The 7,730-nt window shown below is 39.7% G+C and overlaps 1 protein-coding gene across 7 annotated transcripts in view; it reads right to left on the reverse strand.

Moving 5' to 3' along the window:
• The window catches only part of LOC147252483 (SH3 domain-binding protein 4), a 61,720-nt gene extending 55,344 nt beyond the window's left edge, over positions 1–6,376 (reverse strand). For all 7 annotated transcript variants that reach the window (XR_015118759.1, XM_086220804.1, XM_086220803.1 and 4 more), the window contains exon 1: positions 6,246–6,376. The gene's annotated coding sequence lies outside the window, so the exon portion shown is untranslated. The remainder of the gene's footprint in view (positions 1–6,245) is intronic.
• Between the last annotated feature and the right edge of the window lie 1,354 nt (positions 6,377–7,730).

Consider the following 7,730-nt stretch of genomic DNA (forward strand, 5'->3'; position numbering starts at 1 on the left):
AGAGCATTAGATTCCCAGAAGAAACAGGGCTAACACAAATGCTTTGGCACTTCAAAGCTTCAATAGCTGCAATGGTAATCAATGCCCAAATCAGTATTCAGTGGTGTCTGGGGTTTTTATGGCTCATTAGGCTACATCAGTCATCCATCATAACGCAGTTGTACTGGTACAACAATATGCATATTATTCATGATGCAAAGCATGATATATCAATGCTCACTCTTAAACCGAGATTAAACGTTACAGTTTTTTTGAGCTCTCTCTTATCTTAAGTCACCAGCAATGCGCTGTACCTGCTGTTGTCCTGTAATTGCTTTTCAGCCAGTATTTTCCAAACACTACACAGGTTAAGAGTTTTCTTTTCATCAATTGTTGTGTCTGTCTTTTTTATATTTCCCGCAAGGGAGAGAGGTTACATAAATTATGCGGTTACATTCATATAGTAAATGAACGATACAAGGCACCATTGCCCCTTCGCACCCACCCATGGTCACTCATCCCCCACCCACCCCTAGATCTACAGAATAAATTATTACGTCATCATCATCGTCACCAGTATGTAAAGTATATATCATCATATTAACAGAGTTCCCACTCTTTCCCTTCCAGGACTTTTCCAGGACATTTTCAGCGGCTACAGAGACAAGTTACTGCGTCATACACTAAAACATTTCTCTGTCCCCTCATACTTTGCAAGTGTTCTTTTCTACAGTTGTAACTTACATTTACCCAGATTGCTTCCATGTTTATTACTCATACATTTGATGTGCAGTCCATGGGTATAATTTATCAATGAACAATAATTATGACAAATGTATCATAGAATAATGCAAACACCCACAGATTACAGCCTAGCACTTCAGTAGCATGATAAACAAGAGTAAAAATGTTCAACTGGGCAATGCCCAGTTAAGCTTTCTCTTCTCTCTTAGTTTTTCTCCAGCACTTCCTCTAAAAATATTTGTATAGTTTCAATAAATCACTGAAAAACAATTTTCTTTGTTTTATCTCATTTTACTGCGTTGTGTTGTCTGGTTTAAAAGACACAGGGATGCGGTGCTTGTTATAGATTCTCCTTAAGAAGAAGGCAGGAGAAAAAACATAGTGATCCCCTATGTGGCAGGGGTTTCTGAGAAATTAGGGAGAATCTATAACAAGCACCGCATCCCTGTGTATTTAAACCAGACAACACTCAGAGACAAAGACTGGTTCACCCCAAAGATCCCACCCCTCACAGCCAGAAAAGCAATCTGGTATACGCTGTCAGATGCAGTGAGGCCTGCACGGATCTCTACATAGGGGAAACCAAACAGCCCCTCAAAAAGCGCATGGCCCAACATAGTAGAGCCAACTCTGGAGGACAGGACTCAGCGGTTTTCCTCCACCTCAAGGAGGAAAGCCACTCCTTCCAGGACGACCATGTCCAAATACTCGACAGAGAGGACAGATGGTTTGAAAGAGGAGTTAAAGAAGCCATCCACGTCAGGATAGAGAAACCATCTTTGAACAGAGGAGGTGGACTGCGACATTTCCTTTCACCTATTTACAACCAAGTCCTTTCAAAGCTTCCCCAAAGAGCTCAGCTGAAAGACCCATGTGGAACGGCTGCTGCCAGCACAGCCCATTAGCATCTGAGTGGTCGGTGAAACTCCCTAACGACCACCCCTGAAACTCCCTGACACCGCACAACGACTGTCGTTTGGGGAGGCCAGGTGAGTCTCGGGAGGGTCGTTTCCACCACAATAGCACTGACCACTCCCACATAGGTTTATAAGCTGGAGTTTCCACACTCTTCACTAGAACTGAAGAAGCCTCTCGGATGAGAGGTGAAACGTCTTCAAGATAAACTTACGTCCAGTTGACCAGATTTTACTTCGCTTCGATCTACGATGACCTGGATGAATGAGAACCTACACAGACATACAAGAAGACATTTAACGTTCCTAAAAAGATATTTTCTCAATCAAATGACATAGTATTTGACTGTCACATATTAGCCAAATCATGCTGTCCCACTTTTGAAATAAGCATTTCTTAGGTGTCCCACATTACACTAATCCACCCACGTTGTTTTTGTTCATTTATTTTCCGTTGTCAGACAATAAAACAAGTGTGAAATAATGATTGAAATGTGGGCTATTCAGATGTTTACCATGATTAACCGTGATTAACTTGAAGCTCTCTCTGAACATGTTCTCAATCTCTGAATCACGCTGTGTCACTCTCCGCACGGCCAACTCAATAAAAGACACGCCCACTAACTCTCCTCTGCTCCTATGCCTGTCACTCAACGGAGAGCAGAGAGGAGGCTGTGGCCACGGGAGAGAAAAACCTCACACTCGCTTGCCGATACTAGCGACACTTTTCAACGTAGAGTTGCTAGTTTTGTCTCTAGGCACTACATCCTTAACGGCGTCTGAAAAGTCGCTAAATCTAGCGACAAAATAAACTGAAAACACTGGGTTACAGAATTGCTCTAAGCGGAAATGCAAATTTGATAGGCTGGTAGCGTCACTCGGGGTGCTGTGCCGGCTAGAAGCAGAGAAGCGCTGCGCCCAGAAAAAGGTGACAACAGACATGCATGCGCATAACTTTCAACCCATTTGCATTCGCTCACAAGGCAGCGGGAGGATAAATTATTTTCCAGGAAATATAATTTTCCAGGTTTTCCAGGATGCTTGGGAACCCTGCTTATGTTTAAGGGAAATAAATATTTTATTTTATCAACATGGTGGATTGTATTTTTATAAAATTATCAGTAAGTTAAAACTCAAAATGTTAAAAAAAAAGATATTGGGGAAAATTCAGGACGGTTAAAAATGTTTTTTGTGACGTTTCTGGGACAGTGGTGAAAAAAGTTAGTTTTAACCTCTAGGCGATTGTATGAATTTTGAAGGCCCTGAATTATGATAAATGCCGACAGGCATACACATGAATGTCAGCCGCGAATTAACCAATGTGTTGTAATAGATGTTATTTGTATGTTATTTATGTTTGTGTTTTCTAGACATTATTAAAAACATTTTATGACTATTATTTTATATCTTTTTCCCTGTGGTATCGAAAAAGGTATTGAGTATCAAGTTTTTTTCCTTGGTATCAGTATCGAATATTGAAATTCTACTATCGTGACAGCCATGCTTGACCCTTCAGTTTAATCACTCTAATATCCTCCCCTTGTCAAACACTTGGGCCTACACAAGACTTTAGGGTATTATGGTATCCTGAGGTATTAAAAAATCCTAACTGTATTATTTTCTGTACCATCAATTTCACAGACGCTCTTTTTCTATGAAACTGATGCACTGCAGTGTGTAGTGGTCTAAGACTACACTAGCGGACTCCTTCCCCCTTCTTTTTTTCAACAATTAAAAAAAATTTGCAGATTGCATAAATGGGAGTAACTGAAAAAAATACTCATGCTGTCTCAAAATTGGTCGCAAAATACAGCAATTTGAGCCCTCCTAGTGATAAGATATTGTGCAAATGCCACACATTTCCAAAACTATTTAACCAATCAACACTCAGAAAAACTAACAGCAGAGACATTGTAACGTCACCCCGGATTGGCTGGCGAGTATAACGAGCCCCCTGATTTGCTGGCAGGATGGCCAATCCAGGCCCCGTTCCCATTGATGGACGCTGTTTTAAACATGGCGCTCCGATCAGCTGGGTGGTGTGCACCTTACCAGACATGTTAGCGCTGCATCCCGCGGCTAGGTTCGCTAAGTCAGGGTAGTGAGTCTCTCATTGGATCACCGTTGGATTTGGATCGGCGTCGTCCATGTTTAAAACAGCGCCCATTCATAGGAACAGGGCCTGGATTGGCCATCCTGCCAGCAAATCAGGGGGCTCGTTATACCCGCCAGCCAATCCAGGGTGACATTACATCGTGAGCCCAGACAAACCACACTTGAGAAGCCAATTGAAGTCAAGTAACCATAAAACTCTCCACATGCTCAAAAAATAACTGAGGGTGTAGCAAATTTCATACTGTAAGCAAGTATCTATAGTGGTACACTGTCAGTATTTGATACTGCAGCCCCACCAGCCAGTCAGTTATTGAGTCAGGCACTTAAATCTGGCACACCTTCATAAGTAGTAAGATGAGGCACAGCCAGTAATGTCTTATTCCATATTGTTTTCATTTTCAAATTATTATACAATAATATCTTAGATTTAACCTTATCCCAAAAGAGAGTGAGGGAATGTATGGTAATGAAATGCATTGGGTGGCCCTGTTTTACATTTTAATTTGAATTCTGTCCACTTCAGAGTACTTTAAGTCTTTGAAAATTAAATTCAAAAGTTGTTGTTTTTTAAATAACTTCCAACACCCCCCATTATGGTCATATATCATTATATATCAAGTCATATCTATATTCTTGATTTAATAATAACCTCTTCGTCAAGATGGCTGCCATGGCATTACACTGTGTTGTGTTTTGTTTGGGTATGATTATTTATTATTATCTCATCGCTCATGCGATTGCCTTGTCCTGGCATGCATGTCTTCACTGTCTTATTCTATTGTACTGTATTTCTGTCAAAAAACACAAACATGGTCATGTAAATCACATAATGCTAAGTAAAGTTCCATGACTATGTTTTGCATCAGTATCCACAAATAAAAGATGTCCTACCTTTCTATCTATCCATCTATCTATTGAGCTATCTTTTTACTTACTTACTCTATTACTTTATTTCCTTACGTTCTTTCATTTATTTATGATTTCTTTCCTTATTTACTTGCAAAGATCAGTCTTTTACAGCCAGGCGGAGTATTTCCTCTCTGCTTCAACTAGCCGCAGGAGAGCTACTCTGGCTACTACTAGAAGCAGGGCTGGTATTTGCATCCTTGCCACTGGTTCTACATTGAGCTTGCGTGTGGTTAAAAAGAAGATATTTTCGCCTGCTTTTCAGGCAGTTGAAGTTTATGTGACATGTTCACCTCTGCTCTCCCTGTTTGGATGTGGGTTAGGGTTTATATTATGCATTTTCATTTTCATTTCAATTAGTCCCCTATGGACTTCCATAATGGGTTGCATCTTGCTCTAATGTCTCTGTAGGGGCCAAACATGACATATCAACAATGTGAGCTTCTCTAAGGGAGGCCAGCCAAGCTAAATAAATAAATAAATAGCAAGCCTCAGAACTCAACTGAAGCTGTGACTGCACAGAGTGTATTGTCCATAGTAAACAACCTGGTATAAGCTGTACTCTGATCAATGTGGCCAAGGAAAAGGAAATTTGAGTTCTCTGCTCAAGTTGCTTTGCTCAGAACCTGATTACCTATAAGCAGTTGAGGATAGATGGAAAGATTACCACTTTTTGAGTGAAATACAGAGAACCAGCCTCTTAAAATCACAGAGAAATGTTGACTTTAGTTATCACTGCCAATATCTTTGTTTCATAAAGGTACAAGTAATACCATCTTACAAAGTCAGGAGAGGTATTTTTTTTCTGCCCTGCCATTTGACCTGAATCTGCACCTACATGGAGTTGGTTCATCCATGACCTGTGTTCCACCCTTTCACCAAGTTGTCAAATGAGACAGTCTGAGTAAAACCATGTAGTTAGATAACAATGAATTCAGACCTCCTCTGAGAGGGTAATAAGACTGTCCTTTGAGGATAATGAAGATGAATCCTCACAAAAATCAGTGTTGTGTAATGCCATGGCAACTGGTGTCAGCAACAGACATCCTCCTCACCAGCGTCACCGTGAGAGTTCGCGGATATCAGATTACAACACTGATGGCGTTCAATATGGGGTTTGGATTACAGTTTTACTTCTCCGACGGGTGACATGACATGACATGATTTGACATGAAACGGCAGATGAGGAAAACGGTGTTAACGGAACAAGGGGCACTTTCCTTCCACCATAACTAATCATTACGGTAGTGACAGCATGTGCATCGGAAAGGCTTACGAACACTTCAACAAACGACACAAATACAAAGAAACAGGACTACGGCTTCGCTATTCAAATCAGAATATATTTCAAACTGGGAATGACCATCACAATCCAAACTAAAACTATGTGTTGTTAATTCTTCCCGTTTACAGCCCAAAATATGCGACACATCTCAGTGAAAAGTTAAAGCTAAATGTTCGGCTTCTAGGTGGAGCCAATTCAACATTTTTCCTATCGCGATAACACTTTCCCGGTGGGTGAACACCGCCAACTAATACAAAGGAAGAAGAAGAAGAGGATGGCATTTAAAACCTCGTCCTGTTTACCTGATTAGTCTTGTATTTTCCCCGTGAAGAATGCGCTATTGACCACAGCTTCCGTACAGCTTTCGCGGTGAGACGGTGGATAAATCTGGCTGATGTGTGCTCCAGCAAGACAGCGACAGAGCCCCGGCTGATGTCACCGGGACAAGGAGGGGCTTCCCAGCGCATATATCCATAACGACATTGTCTCACTTCTACATTCTGTGGTTTTCTGTAACTCTACTCACTCTTACTAACTGTGTGTTTGTGAAGATTGATTTTCTTTACTTTATTTGCATTTTTCTTCATTTGCCAGTTTTCGAGTTTTTTCAGATGTACAGTATCTCAGAGGGAGGTCTGACTACTCTGTTTCATTGTTATCATTGCTAGATACTGGTAGAGTTATAGACATAGGATTTTATATTTTTTTACATGTATGAACTTTTGAATGAGCTCCAAGTAGAATACTTCATGCTTTTTAATTGATTTCAATAACATTCCAATACTATAAAATTTGACATTGTGTCCCTAAACCATGAGAAATATATTTTGTGTTGATACTCTACTTGATGCTGCAAGTATTTATTGTAATTGATTGTAGTTTATGAAAGTGAATTATAGCTTTTTACTGTAGTTTATTATAGTTTCTGCTATTTATTGCTCTGTACTTTTTATGCTGCTACCTCTGTTTCTGCTGCTGTAACAGTGCCAATTTTCCCACTGAGGGACAAACAAAGGTTTATCTTATCTTATCTTATTCAAATTACTGGCAATGTCTATGTATTCCAAGCAGTTTTAATCCCCAGTAACTGCAATTTCTATGTCAAAAACATAATTTAAGTGGATTAGAACAAGAGTTATATAGTGTATGACAAACAAATATGTTCCCATGTTTATGATCTTCAAAGTTGTGGTTTAGGGAAAATATATTAAGTTTTCTAAGGCCCCTACTCAAAGATAAACCATTCAAGACTGATTCTGTGAAAAATATTATGGAGGTTGATTTGCCATACATATGATGCTATTCTACAATTAACAGGGGCGTAACTGTCATACACGAACTATCCTGCTGTTTTAGAGTTCATTGAGGGATATCTTGAAAAATTTGCTAATGTTCTATGAATCTTATAATGTTAAGAAAAGTAACTTAATGATATTGTGTTATTCTCCCACAAGCTAATTTCCCTTTGTGAAACTCCTCTTCATCTGTAACAAAATGGGGCCAACAAATTCATGTGTGATGGAAAAAAGATCAATTTAGCTTTTTTAATCATTTGTCAATCTTGCTGGGGATTTCTGGAAATCACCTTGCAAATATTATCCAATCTGAGTAGCACTAATCACTGTTATCTTAAGAGGAAGGTTGAAAAAGCAGCAATTTGTTGCTGTTAGTCATGCTGCTCGTTACAATTCCTGATTTAATTGACCAATTATAGACTCCACTGAGTTTCTAGATGCCAAAGCTGCTTTTACCACTAAGTCTATGCAACTGAGAGAAAAAATAGCAAA

Source organism: Aulostomus chinensis, chromosome 12, assembly GCF_037954235.1.
Source record: "Aulostomus chinensis isolate RoL2024-O1b breed Wild chromosome 12, RoL_Achi_v1.0, whole genome shotgun sequence".
In the NCBI taxonomy this organism is placed as follows: Eukaryota; Metazoa; Chordata; class Actinopteri; order Syngnathiformes; family Aulostomidae; genus Aulostomus; species Aulostomus chinensis.